At 36.6% G+C, this 22,228-nt stretch overlaps 1 long non-coding RNA gene across 1 annotated transcript; it reads left to right on the top strand.

The window, feature by feature from the left end:
* Nucleotides 1–2,411: 2,411 nt before the first annotated feature.
* Nucleotides 2,412–18,136, top strand: LOC124977731 (uncharacterized). Its single transcript, XR_007107250.1, has 4 exons — nucleotides 2,412–2,461; nucleotides 3,278–3,377; nucleotides 14,964–15,007; nucleotides 15,943–18,136. It is a non-coding gene; the product is annotated as an uncharacterized LOC124977731 (long non-coding RNA).
* Nucleotides 18,137–22,228: the final 4,092 nt, after the last annotated feature.

The raw sequence follows: 22,228 nt of genomic DNA, 5'->3' as shown, positions 1-22,228 counted from the left end.
GAAAATAAAATATTGTCCTTAAAGAGAGGACAAAACCCACAGGAAATGGCTCAGAAACAGTGTCAGGAGCTCTGAGTGTTTAATCTTTTCTGAACTAGAAAACAGGTCATTAAGGATGGCATGGCAAGGACCAAGGAGAAACTGGAGTAATAATTATTGGTACAAATGGAAGATGCCTATAGTGATTCTAAGACTGAAAATCACCGTCCACCATGGCTGGCTAGATTGAAAAGCTCTGGACAGAGCAAAAAGACAAAGATCTCTTGACCAGGTGCATTCTCATTGGATCTGCCAGGCTAGTGCTGCCTTTCTCTTGGTATCAGTGTGGAAAGTCTTCCAATGTGTTGTGATAAATTATGCAATCTAGAAACAAGACTGTGTCCCCAAAGTCCCTAATTAGTGCCATTTTCATCATCAAGTCCCCGGATATCAGTTTATAGTTGGTTCTCTTTCTACTGGGATTGATCTATTATGAGAACCCTGAAACTTGAAACAGAAATCTGATGTTTCTGCATGGTTTAAGTACTCATCCATATTCCTAAAAGGCAATATACACTTTGGGTCTTTAGTGGCAAGAGCTTTAGGAGATACCTCCCTATGGATAGGCCTAGTGCTGAATGACTGATTCCCTGAATTTCTAAGAAGAGATTCAATGCTGCAAATAATATTAATGAGAGGCTTTATGGTGAGGCCCAGCTGTTAGTGCATATGGGCTTTGGCATGAATTCAAGAAGCCAGTTTGACTCAGAGCTGGCTCATTAGGTTGGGAGGCAAGGCCACTGAAGCTGAGATAAGATTTTTCCTAATGAAGCCTTTTGGGGAGTGCCTTGTGCCATTTCCTGTGCTTCGTTTCTGTTTGTAGTTTATGCAATCCCACAACCTGTAGTAAGTCTTTTATTGTGACATATCCTGATGGATGCCACACATCCAGAAATTCTTCTTTTACAAAAAGAAAAAAAAATCAAAATCCAAAAAAAACCCCACAAAACAAAACCAAAAACAGAAAAAAAAAAAAAAAAAAATCCACCTAAACAAAAACAGAGACAATGAGGCCAGAGGCTCAGCATATTCAGCAGGAAAACTGGCTTTCTTTGACACTTTGTTTTGAACTATTTTTTTTCTTTGACTATGGCAATCTGAATCATGTAGCCAAGAGTTTCATCTCCTTATTTATATGTACTTCTGATAGTTCTGCCTCATTGCAGCACCCATGTATCAGCGCCTCCTGTGAGTGAATGAAGGTCTGTTTCTGAACTCTCTTATAAGGGCTATTCAAATTTAAATCAGTTAATATTAAGTGAAAATAGATATTCACTTCTTTAATCATCAGTTACATTCCAAGGGCTCCACTGCCACAGTGTGCTTAGTGGCTTCCATATTGGTCATTGCAGATGTAGAACGTTCTATGATCACAGAAAATTTCTTATAGCAAGGATCTGTTGGGTAAAGTTAAAGAAGTGGGTTGTGCAATCTTTGACAAATTAGATACACTGAATGGTACTATCAATTGAGAAAACAGAAACGTTGGATGGATTATTTTTAAAAATATTGCCCAAGTGCTTCATTGAGCAGGCATTAAAAAAAGGAAAAGAAAGAAAGAAAACTGAGGTGAGAGCAGGAAGCCTGTAAGTTAAGTATATGCCACAACTGGAGCTTCCTCATGAGTTTCTAAGAACTTAGGGACACCTGACCTTCTGATTGGCCTTGTGGCCTTAGGAAGTAAAAGATGAACTTAGAGCAACAGAAAATGTAAGTGTGCCAAAAGATCTCATAACACTTGAATCCACAAGGGCTGAGACCTTGGAGGTAAGGTGAATTAGGAGAAACCTCATGCTGCAGATAGAATATCAGTGAAAGATCTTTTTTGACCTAGGTGCTGAATTGGGGCAATCTCCTCTAAAAAAGTGTAATGGTAAAACAGTTCTCACATGAATTTTAGTTCAGATTCCGATTGCCTTGCATCTGGAAAAATTTCAACCAGATTGCTTAATTCAGGTGGTGTCGATTTGGTAATACCTTTGGGCACCTGGCAGACAAAAATGCTTGCTTTGTGAAACCTCAAATTTGAACTCACATTCAGACATTCCCAAATGCTGGGCATGGCAGTGTATGCCTATAATCCCAGCAGCCCAGGAGGCTGAGACAGGAGGTTTGTAAGTTCAAAGCTCAGCAATTTAGCGAGGCCTGAAGCAACTTAAAAAGACCCTGTATCAAAATAAAATATAGAAAGGGCTGGGGATGTGGATCAGTGGTAAAGTGTGCCTGGGTTCAATCCTTGGTAAAAAAAAAAAAAAAAAAAAGAAGAAGAAGAAGGAGGAGGAGGAGGAGGAGGAGAAGGAGGAGGAGGAGGAGGAGGAGGAGGAGGAGGAGGAGGAGGAGGAGGAGGAGGAGGAGGAGGAGGAGGAGGAGGGGAAGAAGAAGAAGAAAAAATTCCCACAGCTAAAATTTCAAGTAAAGGCAAGTAAGTAACTCAGTTTTCTAACTTTACAAAACAGAAGGAAAGGAAATACCAGTAATGAAAAGTAGCAGATAGCAAAAGAACTGGACAGACATAGAATATAAGATAATATATGGTAATTAATTTGAAAACAACTGAGATGAATAATTTCTAAGCAGGTCCAAGTAATCAAAGCTGCCTCAAAGTCAAAGGAAAACTTGGATTTAACTAGAAACTTCAAAGTATTTATATTTATACTCAAAAGTCTCCAACCAGAAAGAAGCAGCCTCAAATTTACAGTAAATTCTCATAACCATTTTTCATAAACATTTCTGCTATTGAACATTCTATTCCAAAGTATAGTAAAATAGGAAATGCTGTCTTTCTCATTGATGAAACTATAGTAACCTTGATACCAGATACTGACAAAAACATTATGAGAAATTACAGCATAAATGAAAAACCCCTCAACTAAATATTAAACTAATTTTAAGAAGTGCAAAATTGATGACATTTATCATTGCCTGTGTTTATTTCAGTTTAATGTTAGAAAACTCATCAGTATGAGTTATCTCATTAGTAGATTATAGGAGAAAAAATGTCTGATCATCTACATGTAAGCAGAAAAGTCTTCTAACAGTATTCACCACCTATTCATGAAGACAATATGCAAAACAGACACAATCAGCAAACTAGAAATGGAAGGGAACTTCCTCAATCTGATAAAAAGCCTCTATAAAAATGTACATCAAGTAAAATACTTAAAGATGACAAAGATGAAAACATTTCCTGTATATTTAAGAGCAAGAAAAGATGCCTGTGGTTATAATTTCTTTTCAGTTTTGAACTAGAGCCCACCTATAATTTAAGTGACTTGGGAGGCTGATGCAGAAAGGATCACAAGTTTGAAACCAGGAAGACCTGCCTCAACAAAATCGGGGTAGGTGCTGTGGATGTAACTCAGTGACAGAATGCTCCTGAGTTCAATCCCATTATTAAAAAAAAAAAAAAAAAATGGATTATACCAGAAGTATCAGTAAGGTATCTGAAAGGATAAAACACAATTGATACCATTCATCAATGATAGGATTGTCTATATTAAATATCTAAAATAGAAAATATTAATAGAAATAATGGAATTAATTGAATATCCATAAACCAGTAGTGATCAATTAGATGAAACATTTTAACAGATACTGTTTAGAAAAAAGAAATATGAAAATGTAAAATATTTAGGAATTAATTAAATAAAGGATGTACAAATGCTTTGTGGAAAAATTATTAAAACACATTGAAAACTTTTTTAAAAGTCTAACCAGACATGGTGCCATGTGCCTGTAATTCCAGCAGCTCATGAGGCTGAGGCAGGAGGACCTCAAGTTCAAAGCCAGCCTCAGCAAAAGTGAGGCACTAAAGCAATTCAGTGAGACACTGTCTCTAAATAAAATACAAAAGGCTGGGGATGTGGCTCAGTGACTGAGTGCCCCGAGTTCAATCTCTGGTATACCCCAACCCCCCCCCCAAATAAACTAAGTAAAATGGAGAGATAAACAATATTCTTAAATGGTTCAATAGAATAAAGATATAAATTCCCACCAAATTGAGAATTTAATGCAATTACAAACAATATCCCAATAGAGTTTTTAGGCATTGAGAAGATAATTCTAAAATTCTGTTCTAATAAAATTATGTTCTTATAAAAAAACAACAAAAAAGGGGGGGGATGGAAAAAACTTTCCTGAAGAAAGAATAAGGTATAGCGACTTTCCCTATCAAAAGTAAAGAACTTATTATTACATTATACCAATTGATAAAGCATGCTATTTGTGGCAGGACAAAGAAATAATCCTGCAGAGTACAATACATGGCTCAAAACAAACTTATGCCTACATGGAAATTTCATTCTTGAAAGAGCGAGTACAGCCAGGTTAATCCAGGCAATGCTGTAGTAACAAATTGCCCCTCACACTTCTTACTTACAGTATGAATCCAGTGGTTGGGTGGGTTGGTGAGGGTGGGGCATGTACTCTGGTCCTTAGAATCACTCAGGGATTCAGGAAAACAGAGGCTTCCTCATCTTGTAATTGTGAACCCTCAAGAACTTTATGGCCTTTTGGTTATTGTGGCATAGAAACAAGAGTGAGAGAGTCAGGTTTCACACATGAACACTTTGATTTCAAAGTGACTCTTCACAGACCTTGGCCTACAATGGTCTACATGAGGTCCCATCTAACTACAAAGGAACTGGGAAATGTGGTGGACCACTTGGAGATAACAAGGTTAACAACTATTACTGTTAGTGGATAAAGATAGTCATTAGCAAAGTGATAGACTCTTTAATAAGTGAAAAAACCCATGTCAGTCTTGCAGATAAATGGTCAAGTGGCATAAGCAAAACTTTTCACAGAAGAGAACATGAAGATGGCTCAGAAAACATTTAAGGATGCTGCAGTTCCCTTGAAATAACAGAAATGAAAATGAAACCCCAAATGAGACACCATTCCACCCTTCCTGATGCTAAAGTGGCTTTCAAAATTGGTATACTACTATACCCCAACAAACAATGCATGAAAATTCTAGTTCCTCCACATTCTAATTATTATCAAACATTTTAAGTCTCAGTAAAATGGCAGGATGAAATGGTGTTCAGAGCACTATGACTCATAATGGCCCCAAACTGAACATGACCTCATTTTTATAAGGGTAGACTGAATCAGCAAATGGAAAAATAGTCATGCAATTCATTGTAAGCTTAAAATCAAGCAAAATTATGTTATATGCACATGTAATTTATATTGTATATATTTATAAAATAGTAGAAACCATATAAATAATATAGTCAAAGATAGATGGTAAAACTAAAAACTGGAAGGAAAAAAAACAAGGAAGTTAAAGATCTAGTAGGAGAGAGGGATGTGATCTGAAAGAAGCATACAGGGAAGCTTCTAAATATTGGTAATTTTCAGTGTCTTAAATTGGGTCATGTATATTTGATCTTTTGGTAGTGGTAAAAGTTTGAAATTGAGTAAAATACCTAGAGACATCTAGGTAATAAGTGGCAGTGCTAGAATTTCAATCCATTTCCACCAGGGCAATTGGTTTCTTCTACATACTTTTCTTGGTATGCATTCTAAGAAATAGCTTTCCTTCTTTCCCTCTAACTCAACCGTCCATTCTTTTTACTGTCTTCCAGAAATCTGTAGACATCTCTTGTTCTCTAACTACAACTTCAATACCTGTTCTCTAAATTTTTTTTAGGATAACACATGCACATAGATAGTTCGAGGCACAGAAGAAAACGTGAAGAAACATGACACTTTAGGAAGATACAGTATTCATAAAACAAGAACGGGATGCTGTGAAAAGAAACAAAGTTCATGACAGAATCCTTTTAATTAAAAAAGAGAAAGAAAAAGGAATAAATTCCCAAAATGTAGGTTGCTAAGAAGAGGAAGCAAAACGTTTTAGAAAAATAGCAAGAGACACAGAGAATCTATCCAGGAGATCTTACCGGCAGCAAGTAGTATTGTCAGAAAAGATGGAATAGAGGAAACAGAGACATCTAAATGATCTAAGAAGCAATATGAAGATATTTTTCAGAGTCCAAAGTAAGGAGAATTCTTTAAATAAGAGGATTCACATCTAGATCCTAATTACAACAATACTAAAGATAAAGAGAAGACAGGATACTTTTGGCAGTAGAATTTTCATTGGAAACACCAGATGCTAAAAAAAAAAAAAAAAAAAAAAAAAAAAAAAAAAAAAAAAAAATTAAAATAGAGCCTTCAAAGTTGGGCTTAGTGGTGCATGCCTGTAATCTCAGCAGCTCAGGAGGCTGAGGCAGGAGGATCATGAGTTCAAAGTCAGACTCAGCAAAAGTGAAGTGCTAAGCAACTAAATAAAATACAAAATAGGGCTGGGTATGTGGCTCAGTGGTCAAGTGCCTCTGAGTTCAATCCCTTGTACTGACCAAAAAGACAAAGCAAACAAACAACAAAGCAGAGTCTTCAAATTTCTGAAGAATAATTATTTCCCTGCCTCTCTTTCTTTCCCTTTTCTTCTCTTCTGTCCATCAGTCCATCCACTCATCCACCCACCCATACATCCATCCATGCATCCATTCACCCATCCATGCATCAACCATGCATCATATTAACTCATCTTTCATGAATTTCCTTTTATAGTCCATGCATTTCCCAAGCTGTTTCCTTATAGCTGTTGCCATATTCATTTTGAATGGATTTGTCAAGTATTTCCATTTAAATCAGAATAACGTTATTAATTCTTCTAATTTGACATTTTTCAGCTCTTTCCAAAGCTTTGGTACTTTTGCCCTTTTTGGTTTATTTTTACCAAAATGAATTATTATAGTACACATTATTCTGAAACTTGATTTTTTTCTCATTTAGTATGTCATAAATGACATACATTGTCAAAATGTGTCTAATTAACCCTGCTTATCAACTGCCTAATAGTTCTTTGCAGGGATTTGCTCTAATTTATTAATTTACTTGCCTCTTAAGTCACTGGATTTATTTTCAGCAACCAAGTTCTAGCCTCTTCAGGTAGCAGGTGTTCAGAGAAGTGACACATATCTACAATGGGAACTGGGGAGATACAGATTGTTAGTGTATCTGAAGGATTTGCGTAGCATGTGACGCTTGCCACTCAATCAACTCTACATAGTATCCAATTCCTGCATAGAACTATCATCTGCTTTTCACTGGAAAACACACCTCCTGGTTACAGCTGAGCTTACTTTATACAGAGAGGTACATGAGTTATACATGGTGCAAAGTTATATTTTCCTTCTCAATGGACTTTCAACTATACTACTCCCTTTTACTCCCCAAAGAAAGTCACTAGAATGACAGCTTCCATAGATCTTTATCTTGGTTTTGAACATGAAATACAATTTCTGAACACCCTTAAAGTTACCTTTAAGTATACATTTAGAGTTTATGTGGGTGAGAGATGAAGAATAGTAATTTTAATTTTACTTCCTAAGCTAATAGCATAAAGTCACATGCTGCCTTTTAAAATCTGAACTTTATCTACCCAAGAGATAGAAGGACACACTTCAGTAAGCACTACATTACTTCCCAGCATGAGAAATAAATGCAATAAAATCAGTTTTTATTTTTGAAGCCAATTAATAAATCATGAACATAACTGAAAAGAATTTTCCTTAAGACTATAATTAATACTTATAAGGTAAAGATATGGCATCTGAGATTAACATTGGCCTTTTGCATCAGCAAGACTAAAATAATGCCCTTTTAATTTTAATTTCTTTATTTTTTATTTTTCGGTACTAGGAATTGAATCCAGGGGTGCCCAACCACTGAGCCACATCCCCAGTCCTTTTTTTATTTTTTATTTTATATTTTTGAGACAAGATCTTACTAAGTTGTTTAGGTCCTTGACAGGTTGCTAAGGCCAGCGTTGAACTTGCCATCCTCCTGCTTTAGCCTCTTGAGCCACTGGAATTACAGGCATATGACTCTGTGTCCAGCTTAGGTTTCTTGAAACACACTGCTGAATTTTCTTTTCCCATTGATTTTTCAGGATTTTTGATATAATATAGCATTTGATAAAAATATCATTACTAAATTATTAATTTTATAGCAATCATCATCTTTTACAAAATCATTAATTTAAAAAATCTAAGTATCAATTTTATTTATTTTTTATATTTTAATATTTTAATTTGTTCTAATTAGTTATACATGACAGTAGAATGTATTTCTGCATTTTGATAAATCATACATAAATGAAGTTTAATTTCTCATTTTTCTGATTGTACATATTGTAGGATCACATGGGTCATGCAGTCATATAAATTTTGCTGGTTTTATTCTTCAGCGTTAGGCTTTCTGTTCAGTCACAATTTCTGCTATTTCATTAATTCTGTTGATTCTTCACATAATAAGAGTATTTCAATTAGTCGTTTTTTTATATTCAGGAAGGGCGAGTGAATGCTGCATTTTCAACAATCTATACTTTTTAAACTGAGATGTGATTAGCATAAAAATGCACAGGTATCACATGTTTGGATAGATGAATTTTTTTGACCATTGTATATATAATTTGAGCAACTACAGCTCAAATTAATATTCAGAATATTTACACCTTCCAGAGAGTTTCTTCATATTCCTCCTATCCCACCCCGCTTTCTGCTACTATTTGGTTTCCACTGTCCTAGGTTGACTTTGTTTGGAATAATTGGAACCACACAGCAGTAGTCTCTTGGATCTGGTTCCCTTACTGAGCATTGAGATTTAGTCATGTCATTGTCTGCATCAGTCCTTTATTCTTTTTTGTTGTTGGATAATATTCTATTTTACAACTACTCTACAATTTGTTTATCCAGATTTTTGCTCATAGACACTTGAGTTGTTTCCATCGTTACTATATTTTGAATATGGTGGCTGAAAAAATTCCTTTACGAGTGTCTCTGTAGACCTATGTTCTCACTTCTCTTAGACAAGTACCAAAGGGTGAAATTGCTGGAGTACCTGGGGGTGAAATTTCTGGGTCATGAGGTAAAGTTAAACTTTATAAGAAATTGCCAAATAAATAAATAAATAAATAAATCAATAAACCTCTTAAAAAGTAATTGTTCCACTTAAATTCCTATTGGCAGTACACATAGCTTCTAGTTGTTCCATATCCTGGCTGATATTTGCATCTTTTGATAACTAAATAGTTTCCTGGTGTGATAACTAAATAGTTTCCTGGTGTTCTACCTTTTACTTTTAAAATTTTATATTTCCCACTCTGATGCTTCACCAAATATCAGGCTTACTGGTCTAAGGCACAAGTCTTGTGAAATGACACTCAACTTGCTTGGCTCACCTGAAGATTCTCTGGGATCTTAGTCTTTCTTAAATTTCAAATTTTATCTCCCAATCTCTAATATAAAATTTCCACACACCCTATGTTCCAGCCAAACTAGCTACAGCTGGCTGTGTCCCAAACCTGCAGGGTGATTCTCCCTTTCTGCTTCCCTGCAAAGAACTTCTTAATGGAGCTTAGTTCCAGAGCCTGCCCATTCACAGGACTCAGCTCAGGTTGCAACCTTCTGTGACACACACTCTCCCAAACATGAAGTGGAGCTTCAGAACCCCTTTAGAATTGGATTTTTGTCCTTGTTTTAGTATGTTTCACTTCTGCCATTTTTGTGACACTTAAAATAGTATCTTTTTTTATTGATACATATTAATTGTGCAAAATACCTAGAAGAGAGGATTTTGAACACGCTTACCATACAGATATGAAAAAAGTACAGGATGATAGATGTGCTAATTGATCATTGCACAACATATGCATGAATCAAAATAGTACCTTTTATTGTAGTTCATTTGTTGTATGCCTGTAGGTCTCCTCCTGGCTGCGAGTTTTGAAGGTGAGGTTAACATCCTATTTCTTCCCTGTTCACAATGGGCTCTGAATAACTCTTCAGAGTACTGTTTTTGTGTTTTTTTTTTTTTTTTTTTTTTAACCTATGTGGCCACTTCTTTTTAAGTGGATTTCATCTGGGTGTGGAAAATGAAATACACACCCTGCCCTACACTTTGGTTTGCCATGCTTGTTATCTGATAATGATCTCTGCCACGAATACATACTGAGGTTTTAGTGTGAGTCCTGGTTGTCTCAGTTTTTTCTCCCTGCCAGGCCCTCTCTTCACATCATTATAGGAAAGGAGTCAGCTCTGAATTTTACTTTTTCTTTTCTTCTCTTCTCTTTTCTTTCTTTTTTAGCTTCAGGGTCTTGTGCATCTGTGTAGCTATTGAAAGGAAACTTTTTTTTCTGTCTTCTAAGAAAGCTTGGGGTCTCAGGACTCCTTGACACTATTAAAAATGATTAAGAACCCCAAGGAGTTTTTACTCTTTAATGGCTTTGTGTTCATTTTACAAATTTTCTTAATGGTTTATTAGAACACCAAGGTATATTCTGCATTTTGTTGTTGTTGTTGTTTTTGGTACTAGGAATTGAAACCAGAGGGGATTTATCATTGAGCCACAACTCCAGTCCATTTTTTATTATTTATTTTGAGACAGGGTCTCACTAAGTTGCTCAGGACCCCACTAATTTGCTGAGTCTGGCCTCAAACTTGCAATTCTCCTGCCTCGGACTCCTCGGTCACTGGGATTACAGGTGTACACCACCTCCCTGGGTAGTATTTGTTCTATTCTGATATCACATGTTATTAACCTCTGGTAAATCCCATTGCACACTCTCAAAATAACAAGATAGGCAAATACTTACTTTTCATCATAATATCAATAGTTTTGACCTCACTTTCTTTGAGAGCTCTTGGGATCCTGAGGGATTTTGTACCACACTCTGAGAACTGTGGATTTATTTTGAAGAAATGGTATAGAAGTGCTTAAATGAAATGTGTGCAATAGGGAAGGGAAAATGCCTTTGAGGAGGGGAAAAAAAGGCAATATTCTTTGACTGGAGAAGGAACCTTCATTCTGTGGGTGGCTCTGCCATGGGAGGATGTAGGAAGAACTTCCTCGGGATGCTCATGAGTTCTATCTAGTATAGCTGCACCCTAGGATTGGTTATCAATCTTAGCAAAGTTCCCCAGACCCTATGTAGGGCCTGAAATTTCATAGATGTCAGGATACAGGAATCAGCATAGCCTGGTACATTGATTGGGATTCCATTGGTAACCAAGATTGATTGGAGGGGCCTCCCCACATGTTCCCTAAGCATTGAATTTGTAGTAAGCACAGTTCTACTTCCCATAGGGTTCTGAAACATGTGAAAGCAATGTTGGTTGTCTCACTGATCAGGAAGACTGATGCAACAACCATGAAGCCAGACATCCAGTTCAGTCTGTGCATTTAAGATTTCAAGTGGCCCTGAGTTTTCCTAAGAATGAAAAGCTTATAAACAGCTTAGAATCTATTTTTTTATGTCATACACATAGATGGCATTTTCTGCATAATTTAAATGAATCATAACTATCCTAGAAATAAATCATACTATAAAATTAAGGGAAGATGAAGCTGGGAATGGTGATACATGCCTGTAATCCTAGCAATTCAGGTGTCAGAGGCAGGATTGCAAGTTCGAGGCCAGCCTCATCAATTCATCAAGGCCATAAGCAACATAGAGAGACTCCGTTTCAAAATAAAAAGTAAAATAGACTGGGACAGTAACTCAGTGGTTAAGTGCCCTTGAATTCAATCTCCCGTTCCAAATCAATCAGTGAATCAATTATCAAGGGAAGATTCTACTTTGTTCTGTTTGGAATTTTATCCGGATTATTTTACCATTTTACAAAATAACACCATTTAAACAAAAATATTATGTTAATTGACTCCTCACTACTACAAACCTGGACCAATATGTATTTGGAGCTGTGACATATGAGTAGGTTCAATCTTTTCACAGCATCTTCTACTTAATCGAGCTTGAGCATTCATACATTGATATATTAGAAATATAACATTGATATATTAGAAATTTGCCTTTTTAATTTGTATTATGTTTTTAAATAATATTGATGGTTTTAAAGATTTTGTGGTCAGATAGGTTATGTGAGCTCTGAATTTTATTTCAGGGTTGTAGGAGACATTGTAAGAGATTTATTATAACAAAAGGAGTGGTGAATCTAATAGGTTGAGAAAAGGGAACCTTCATATGACCATGAGTAGGAACAGACAAGAGAGGGGGAGAGACCAATAATACTGCTAAAGGTAAAATACTATTTTACTCATATTTTCCTTTAAAATATGATCTAATCTATCTAATCTATCAAGACAATTGATGGTGAAGGGGAGCATTTATTTCACACTTCTATTTCTGGTTCTAGTCAAATTGACAAATGCATCTCAATGGTCCTGGATGCTCAGATCTTTGTCACCATTCATAGCTACCACTATTTCTAGTTCTGATTCTGCAGCCTTAGCCAATGGGCCAGAGACACATGGCAGCTGTGCATGCTTGAGATGGGTACTAGGATGGCCTGTTATAGTCTCCTGGCCAAAGGGATTTATATTCTTCCAAGGAGTTTTTGATCATATTTTCACATAGATTATTTCAAACTAGCTATTCAGAAAGAGTATGCAGAGGACTCTGGAATCAGGTCTGTGCTTCTCTCTGACTTACTAGTTATAAGAATATGAGCAAGTTAGTGAAGACTTCCTGAGCTCAATTTTTTAAATTTATCAAGTGAGGATAATATTACTCCATTGTCTTTTGACAATTAGATGAAACAAAGCATTTGAAACATGCTAGAGTTTTACACTTTAGCCCTGCACACACAGTTTCCACAACTCAAATTCTCTTTAATAATTGCTAACAATGTAAAATTTAAGAGAGGTTGGGGAGGACATTCATACTTTGGCCCCTGATTACCCACCTTCTGGAAAGGACTGCAAACAGCTGGGTTCAGGTCCTGCCCTGATTTGCCAAGAAAAACAACAACAACAAAAAACACACCATCCCTGTTGTCCCTGAAAGCCACCCCACCCCCTTCCCAGACTTCTAGAAGAATCCAGACAAGTGGGAGTATTCACAGGAAGTGTGAGTGTCAGGTTGGAGAAGCAAGTGTTCTTTTAAAGATGTGTTCTCTTTTGTAATGGCAACCAGTGGGGGCTTGGAAAAATTCATTCACAAAGACTAGGGATGCTCTTAAAAAGGAAAGGATCTCATCCCCAGAGGCACATCTCCTAAGGCATGCAGGCTTGCCCATCTTTCTGAAAGTCTAACTGAAGAGGGAGTTAGCAGAGAAGGCAGATGGGCAGGAGAAAGAGCAAGGACCCTGGTAACATTCCTACACCATGTTTGGAATGCAGTTTCCTCTGGTGATGTGGCAGAAAGGAGCCAGTGTCACCTATTGTCATTTCTCCATCAAAGATGGCTGCTAACAGACTTGAAGAGTTCCCAAGGTCAGTGGCATCTGTGGTCTCTGTTCCTGATTCCAAGTATCCTGAGGTCCTCAAAAGTTCTTTTGTTCATGAAAGGGAGGAAAAAATTTTCCAAGGGCCCAAAAATTCAAACTGACTAATCTTAGGCTGACATCTTGTGGCTCAGCATGATATAGGTATTTCGCTAAGAAATTGTTCCTTGGATTGGTCAACAGGTGGGAAGAATGGTGACCCCGAGGACATAAGGAAGAAATAAAAACCAATTTATTTAATTTTTTGGACAATATGATGATAATAGTTTTTAATTGTATTTTACAGTATATCTATGATATAGTATTTGACAATAGTAACTATGGGTTTAAATTTATTTTTGATTAAATGTACGTTAAGAATTATCAAAAAGTATGACTTATGCTATTTCAAGTCAATTTCCAGTATGAGAGACTCCTGTCTTTTTCTGTCTAGTGGTCTGTGATAGGAGCCCTCTGTTGATGCCAGCAGGAATTTCTGGGAACACTGGAAGGTGCTGCAATATTCTATCGGTCCACCTGTGTCCTCAGCACCTCATGTTCTAGACTGGGGCTGGATCTCCCCCCTCTCTTTTGGGGGCCTGAGACCATTTTCTACTAGTCATTATTCCCTCTGGTCTCTTTCACCAAAAGCTATGAACAAGGATGCTTTATCTAAGCACAGCTTCCAAAAGAATATGAATGAAACTTTGCCGATACTTGAAATTCCAATGCACAAAAGGGAAACTTAAAAACACAATTCCAGCTTCTATTTTCCTAAAATTTATCAAGCTGCCTATTCTTTTGGATATCTCCTTGTACTGCAGCTCCTAGCATATTGCCAAGCTCGCGGGGTCCATATTTTTACTTCCCAAAGAGTCTGATTCTAATGTCCTCTAGAAGGAAAGACGCAAGTCCGGTCGCAGGCTCCTGCCTGAGGAAGAAAATTATCACTCCAGATTATTAAGCTGTGCAGAGATGCACCAGTTCATCACCATGCTGGTCACATTTTTAAAGCAACACCCTTAGCATCTCATTTTGAAGCATTTGAATTTAGATTACTTTTCCAATGTCCAGAGTTTCTCAAAGAATAATGGGCTCCTATTTGATTTATACTCATGATAAAGGTGGGTTCATTAAGATAATTCTCAAAACCAGGAATTCAGCCCAAAGCCTGAATTTCAGTTTTTACTCTCAGAGTTACACACATAAAAAAATCCATTTTAAAGTGGAAGTTTCTGTTCCTATTTCACTGCACCACTATTGCTGGTGGTAATAGATTAACCTCTTTAGGCCTCTAAATGAGGACAATAATACATAACTTCATTTAGTGAGGACCAAATGAGATGATTTAAGTAAAATAATCTTTAAACTGGGATCATATAAACATAAATGTCTGTTGATTTTTTTTTTTTTTTTTTTACTGCATTCTTCTTAAGACAATGCTTCTGAAATTGGCCAGAGTTCTTCAGTTATACTGCACAATTCTTAGTAATGCAGAAAGATTGGGGTGGGGAATGTGCTGAAGTTATTCTTTATGTAATTTATAATAATTTATATGTGTATGTGGAATTAATATTTTGAAATATATTAATGTGTTTTTTTCTGTTTTCTGTTTCTGACTAATAGCTTTCTCCTTAGTCCACCTGAGCTTCCATCTTCTGGGCAGATAGGTGAGGTTGGGGTGAGGAGCGGGAGGATGGGGAGAGGTGAGGATTGTTAAAGCAGAAATCCAAAGAGAATCACAAGAGTTGTAAAGTTGTTGCTGTTGTTATTTAACAAGACTTTGAATGTCCTGATATATTATGGGAGAACAGATTTTCTAAAACTCCTTTAGGTCTTAATTGAATGGGTAAGTGCTGTTCTACAGAGTCAGGTCATAGACTTTCTTCCACAGAAATAAGATGCCCCTACCACCCAAGACCACTAAGGGAGGGGAAAATGAATATGCTGTTGGAAAAGAAAAGCTCAGAGGGATAAGACAGGGAGAGAGAAAAGCCTGATGGTTACTGTTTTAAACATCAAAAATAAACATAGGGAGAAAGGGAGATGTTGGTGGGAGGATGTTCATTGCTGAGGTTCTTATTCCTAGAGATGTGGTAGCTTAAGTTCATCCAGTAAGGTATCCCATGGCCAAGAACACTGGGGCGATGGGCTGCTTTTCTAGAAGCACTAGATGAAATGCTTAGGCTTCTATGCCCTTGTGACCATTTCCAACAAAGAGATGGGCAACAGTGCTCCTGTAATGGCCAAGACAGACTTAGGGAGATAGGTGATTGGATGTGTATTTAATATCGCTTTCAAGAACCATTTCCCATTTGGGACCCTGGAAGAAAAACACTTCACAATGATGAAAGCACAAGGGAGGATTTGAGGTGTCCTCAAGCTGTATGTGGCTTCTATATGGCGCAGGTGGGACACAGATGTTGCTATATGCCTCTGAAGCAGGGGAAGAGAATTGGGATCATGGTTAAGGATTGTGTAGAAGCATCATTGTGGTGGAGAAAGAAGAACCATCTTAGAACTATCTGGGCCAGGGTCATGACCACAGACTGGTAAGGAGTCATAGCACCATTCAGGGATGTGCTGATGGGGGCCCTGTCTGCAGGTTCAACTGATTCCACCCTGCCATACGCTGAGTGACACAGACAAGAGCAGAGTGCACGTTATTTCTTCTCCCGAACCAGGATGAACTCTGAATGCAGATCTGACACCCTCTTCTCAGATCCCAGAGGCTTCTGCCCCACACCCTCCACACTCAGATGTTCTCCTGCTGAGAGCAAAGAAGGGAAAAAGAAGCACAGTCTACAAGAATGGGATTGGAAAATTGAGATATGTTCAAAATAGAAGTTAAGCATCCCAAATGAAAAAAATCTGGAATGTTCTAAAATCTGAACTTATTTGAGTACTATCATCAGGCCACCAATGGAAAATTTCATATCTGACCTCATGTGACAGGTTTCAGTCAAAATATGGCACATTAAAAATGTTGTATATAATTATCTTCAAGCTATGTGTATGAAGTGTATATGAAACATACATCATTTTCTATTTAGACTTTGGTCTTATGCCCAAAATATCTAGTTATATATATGTAAATATTCTGAATCTGAAAAAATTCCCAAATATGTAATATTTCTTCTGGTCTCAAGCTTTGACTAAAGAATACTTGACCTGCATTGAATTGGATTTTATCTGTTTGCACACTCCAGGGGTAGAAACAGGAAGGTGATATGGGGGAAGGTTCTGGGGTACTAGTAATGTTCTATGTTTTGCTCTGAGTTCTGACTTCTTAGCCTTGCTTAGTTTTTGAAAAATACTTGCAGATACACACTTAACATTTGCATATCTCCTTATAGGCAAGAATATGTTATTCTTTAGCAAAATGTTTACTTGTAAATTCTTATTCTTTCACATCTATTTGCATATTCATAAAGACCCATACAAACTTCTCAACGGGTGGCACTTGTAAAAAACAAAATATCAATTTTAGAGAAATAAAGATGTCACCTTTTCTCCACAGATGAGTTGAATGTAAGTATGTGACTTCACTTTATGAGCTTTTGCTAAAGAAAACTTGTCAAAAATCCACAAAGACTCTCCATTTCCATAGGAAAAAAATTTAGGCTAGTGCTATATTAAATATTATCTAGAATGACAAGTGTTGTAGAATCAATTCCATACGACAGAAATTAATGAGGAGATTTAGTCATTATGGTACCAGATCTGTGTATTATCATAGATGCTTGAGCGGTTGAAACACATTTCTTATATTTTATTGTTATTTTGTTATATTTTGGAAAATAGTGCAAGCAGGGAAATAGTGCAAGCATATACTTTCCAATATTTTTGGAGACCTTAAATTAACTTTAACAAAAACCTTCCCTGAATTGTCAGTAGTCTTAGAATACAGAGGCATAAGGAGGAAAAGAGAAAGAAGAAAGTGGGTCAATTGCCTTTTAACAGTTGTAAAATATTAGGTGAACCATGTAACCCTTCAGGCTACTTCTTCAACAAGTGAAATAATTCTCACATCTGCCCACCCCACAGTCTTGCAGTGAGATTAATGAGATGCTGAATGTCTAAGTCCTTTGCAAAATGCAAACACAGGACACTTCTTGATCATTGTAAATCTGACTTGAGAAATGGGAGGCAGCATGTGTCCCCACTCTGTAAAACTCTGGTGGTAGCTTCGTATTTCCAGAGCTTTGGTACTTTGCCTAATGATCTAAAAGAAGTAGCATGGGTCATCTTATTGGTCCCTTATGATATTTCATAATTTGTTATATGAAATGATGTATCTCTAAAATAGTTTGTGCTGTATGAAGGCAACTTCTCTGTGGGTTATGATAATTCTTGTGTTACATTCAGTTCTGCCCGACAGTTGCAGACATTGCTAGTGTCCATTTCATGTCCTTCTTTCAAGCACTTCGGTGAGTATCCATAAATTCTAACCCTCTGACCCTATGTCACCCTGTCTGGAGGTTTTTCTGGTGAGTGAGGCTGATGTGCTGAATCATAGAAGGTGCTGGAAGTCTCAGAGAATTAACATTCCTAGAGGCAGCACTCAGTGAGCATCCCAGCTCCCTTGTCCCTGAAAAGTGCTGACCCTGGGGCTTGCGTCCTACACTGACAGCCGTCTCTAGCTGGTTGGTTTCCATACCTATTATGAGTGCCTTCATGTCTCTGTCTCACTTCCAACTGTCCTGTGGTGTTTTCTTCACTTCCCAGATACACTCATTGCATTCATATCCCTGTTTCAAGGTCTGCCTCTGTTAAATCTCAAACCAAGACAGACCCAACTATATTAGCTACAATTTTGGAAACTTGAAGTTGAATTTGTTGCTTCACTTGTGAATTTTCCTTGGGTTCAGAAACCTTTTGGCTCACCCTCCATGCCCTGGGCCATTAAAACGAAGTTGTAAGACCACATTGGAAAAAGAGCATTGGTTTCTTTCAATAGGTATACGTTCACCAGTCTATTTTCTAAAACTGCTATCATCTAGTGTCATCTGGGTTGCTTCTCCTTTATGAATCCTAATCCTTCAGAATTCAGCATAATCCCAAAGTAATAACTTTAGAGTGCATTAAAGATAACAAAGATCCTTTGTTTTCTTAAGGAAAACTTGAGATTCCTAATATATTCTAATTTATCAGAGAGGAATGAGACATTTTATTGAATAAAATTTATTTCACTTGAGTAGCAATTCTCTCTCAGTGATCTTTTCCATCCTTTCTTTCTCTCTCTTCCTTTCATTCTTCCACATTCCTTCCCTATTTCCACCTCCCTCCTCTGGACCCCACCCGCCTACCCAATTTTAAAAGAAGACAGGTAGGTATCAGAGGACACTTTCAGAAAACTATCACAGTAAGATTACCTCTTAAAAATCTTTTTTTTTTTTTGATACTAAATTACTTTAAAAGACAATGACTTCTGAGTAGTTCATGAGCAGAAATTCTTCCAGTTTGAATGTTCTTTAGTGAGACAGCTTTTTTTCTGGAGTCTTATAACTTGAGATCTTAAATCATTTTGGACAGCTCAGATGCAGATGTCATCATGGAGAACAAACATGCTGGCTTAATTAAGACACAGGAAGAGCAATATTTTTTTTTCTCAAAATATGCCACTTTTTTTGTCCCCATTCTTCTTTTGAATATTATGGTGGACTCCATTCTTCTTTGGGTAGTTTTAGGGGAGAGTGAAGTATGGTTAATAGTCACTAAAATCACTTAGAACTGACCCTCCATCACTAAGTGTTCACCATGAAACATGTTTTCTTTGTTTTACAAAAGAGGAAGCAAAGGCAATCCAGGGGCTGGGGGAGATAGCTCAGTCAGTAGAGTGCTTGCCTTGTAAGCACAAGGCCCTGGGTTCGATCCCCAGCACCGCCCCCCCCCTCAAAAAAAAAAAAAAAAAAAAAAACCAACAACAAAGACATTCCATTCTTGAACTGAGGGACTTTGACCTATAACAATGACATGAAGTCTGGGTGTCTCCCTAAAATTGAAATTCCAGGAACACAATTTATTCCTTATCTTGTGCACTAAATAATCCAAGTCGATGTTTCAAGAGTTTAGAGATGGTTTCAAAATGTGTGGGACTAAGAAACAGAAGGAAACTCTTCTTGTTGCTGGGAATGTTTTCTCAGAAATTGCAAAATCAGGTTTAGCCAGGTATGGTGGTGCATAACTACTCAGGAGAATAAGGCATGAGGATTAAGTATGAGGCAAAACTCAACAATTTAGCAAGACTTTGTCTCAAATTAAAATTAAAAGGGGTGGAGACGTAGCTCAGTGGTGGAGTGCCCCTGAGTTCAATCCCTAGTACTGGGGAAGAAGGGCTCATTCGTGGTCTCATAAAGCTTCTTCTATAAAATCCAGTAGGGGATCAGATCTTTCAGAGTCCTTCAATTCCCCCTTTGAGTATTAGTTGGTAGTGTTTTATGGAGGTGATAGTACCTGTAAGTTTCTGTGGGGGAAAGGCATTTGCCATAAAAACTTAGGATGTGTGACTAAAATACAATTTTGTAGCTGTGAGCTTATTTTAACATTTATGGCCTGAATTTTTATTTCTTTGCCAAACAATTTCTACCCTTTTACTTAATCAAGCATGTTTGCATAGCACCCTTACAAAAATGCCACTTTCTGAAATCTGCTGAACACATAGGGGCTCTTTGTGAGGAAAGAATCAGCTAGCCTGAGGTGAAAAGCGCACTTTCTATGCAGGGCATTTTCCATTTGGTGGAATTTTAAGATTCCAGTGTTCTTCAAGTGTTAATATTACTGCTTTAGTGGAAAATAACACTTTCTATAATCTCTATAAGCTTGAAAGTTTTATTTCATTTGATTTGACCACAGTTGTAAAGATCCTTAATCTTTTGTTTATAATTTGGGTGTATCTACCTATCCATCAAACATGCTTAATAAATACTCTTTTCTCTTATGGGAAAGTATCATAAAATTCATTAGTACTGGGTAAAAGTGAATATTTTGGGGTTTCAAAAAGGTACTGTTTTTTCTCTGTGTTATTTCATACCTCAGAGGAGGTGAGAATTTCTTTGTGATTCACAACTAAAAGGAGAAGGTAGAGATATTAAAGCACATCACTCACTGAAAGTTACCTTGTTGAAGCTAGAAAGGAATTAAGAGTTAGAGACAATGGGATTACCTATCCTCTAATGTTTAATTCGGACTTCCTTTGTAGTCATCTAAGGTCCTGTGAACACTGGAAAAACAAAGACTTTGCAATTGTCTAACTCATTCTTGGACAGGCACTTTCCAAGATGAAAACTAACACCTGACTCTTAGGGGCATGTCACCATGTTCTCAGTCCCCAACCTCTGCGATCTCCTTCCTCTTGCATCACTCCTAAGACAATATGCTTTGATCTCTCTCTCACCCAAGCATTTACATAGATAAAACAGGAATATACATTATTTATCTAAAGACTTTCAAAACCCAGTTTTGAAAACCTAATACTATTATGTGTTATAAGAATGTAGATAAATAAGAAGTTAATATATACCACTAATAGGAATGGAAATTGTCATGACAAATGGAAGAATATTTTCTACATTTGGTAAAATTGAAAATTTACATATTGCCCAATACTCACTTAATTGTTTGCTATATCTGTAAAATAGTGACAATAATTTTATCTGTCTCATTGGGTTGGGAGATAGGGTGGTGTCATCAGGCGGCATGACAGCCTAAAGTTGGTATAGGAATAAAAGGATTTAATATAGTAAAATATATAGATGTTACATTTTAAGTTCTGTGTGGTACAGATTTTATTATTATTATTATTATTAGTAGTAGTAGCAATGTTATGAGTTTCCCACCTTATAGAAACTCTTGTAATGCCCCTAAGGAGAAATGTACATTAATGTTTATAAAATAATATTTGTAATAGTAACAAAAATTGCAAAGAACCTAAATATTAATAAAAACGGAATGGATAAAAATGTTATATTCATGAGATGGAATAATATTCAACTGCTACTTATATCAGTATGGACCAATCTTAAAATATAATACTTATTAAAATAGTTTGCTAAAGAGTACCCAAATTATGATACCAGTTTCATGTATGCCATAAACAATACTTTATATTGTTAGGGATGGATATATGCCTAGAAAATTGTTAAGATAATTATAAATTATATATATATAGATAACATAATCTTCAAAATCATTATTTGGTAGGGAAAAATGTTCTATGATTGGGGATGAGACCATTTCATTTTTCAAATTGAGTAATGTGTAAATAATTTTATTTCATTGTATCATTCTTTATGTCTTTTAGCAAACTTTAAATGTTGCACAACAAGTTTTTAAAAAACAACAAATAGCAGGAATGAAGAACAAATAGCACATTCATGGATTAACTTTTTACTTTTACATTTATTGAGAACAACAATTATTTGTTAACATGAAAAGGCCCTTTGACTTCAACATAAGAAATTTTATGTAATGATGTCTTGATTCAATTTAAATCCTTGCTAAGGAATTGAAAACAAGTGAAATCCAAAAGCAATGAAAATATTCGTGTAGAAAACATTTGTTACTGCCTGCTCATAGGGCTAATGAAGGCACAATTGTTTACTTGAAGTTAATTACACCAATTGAGCATAAATAAGACTCCAGTGAAACTAGTCATTCATTTTCACTGTGTCCTCCCATGTCCCCAGCAACCCATAGTCCTCATGCAGGTCCTTGGGCTTGGACTCCTCTCATGCTGTGGTCTGAATGCTCAGCAACAATTTCCCATCAGTACCTTCTTTGTTTTTACTTTTAAAGTTTCTAGAGGGCTGGCATTCAATTCCAAACACTCATCACAACCCACTCACTCATCCAACTGAAATTTAATGACTGTCTCCTCTGTGGCTAGCACT

Source organism: Sciurus carolinensis, chromosome 2, assembly GCF_902686445.1.
Source record: "Sciurus carolinensis chromosome 2, mSciCar1.2, whole genome shotgun sequence".
NCBI classification, from domain to species: Eukaryota; Metazoa; Chordata; class Mammalia; order Rodentia; family Sciuridae; genus Sciurus; species Sciurus carolinensis.
The sequence above is the reverse complement of the archived record's forward strand: the minus strand, read 5'-3'. Positions and strand labels throughout refer to the sequence as shown.